The sequence below is a fragment of the Montipora capricornis genome, chromosome 1 (genome assembly GCF_036669925.1).
Source record: "Montipora capricornis isolate CH-2021 chromosome 1, ASM3666992v2, whole genome shotgun sequence".
Classification (NCBI taxonomy): Eukaryota; Metazoa; Cnidaria; class Anthozoa; order Scleractinia; family Acroporidae; genus Montipora; species Montipora capricornis.
In genome coordinates, this window is record NC_090883.1 from 1,912,948 (window position 1) to 1,913,627 (window position 680).

Sequence of the window (680 nt, forward strand, 5' to 3'; positions counted from 1 at the left end):
AAACCAAATTTTCTTGTTTCACTCTCTCACCTACGCAGCACCACAGTAATTCTTTAGAAACTAGAAATTTATTTTTGAGAGGACGTTGCTGACTTTAGATCATGTTCCAAAGATGAATCCAGTAATGAAGAGAGTGAGACGCCTGGAGTCGGTTGCTCGAGGACTGGTTAGCACTAACCGTTGTTTGCGAGGTATCAAGACCTTCAGGTTTCCATGGTCAGCATGGTATTTAACGGCGGTTAGCGCTAACCATACTTCGAGCAACTCGGGCCTGGATGTCAAGACGATTTGACACATTTATATTTTTGTCCGGCATCTCTCGTTTGCTGTAATGTTTAGCTGGTTTTTTCTGTAGTTTTGTATCACCGAATAAAAGAAGTAAAAGTGATGAACTGGGGAAATGTAATTAAAGTTTATCAGGAATGATTCTAAACGGAATTATTGACATCTTGTTGTTTCAGACTTCTTGAAGAATAAATTTTATTTTCAACATTTTAAACTTGTGTGTTTTACTTTTTGGGGGAAAAAAGTGGAGGGGCACGCCCCCTCTCCTCGGCCACTCCCCTTGCTACGGCCCTGTTATAGCATACTTCGCCCATATCGTACAACCTATGGGTGACCCTATTCGACGGAGTGGAGGAATGATAGAATGGAATCGTGGAACGGCGGAATACATGGAA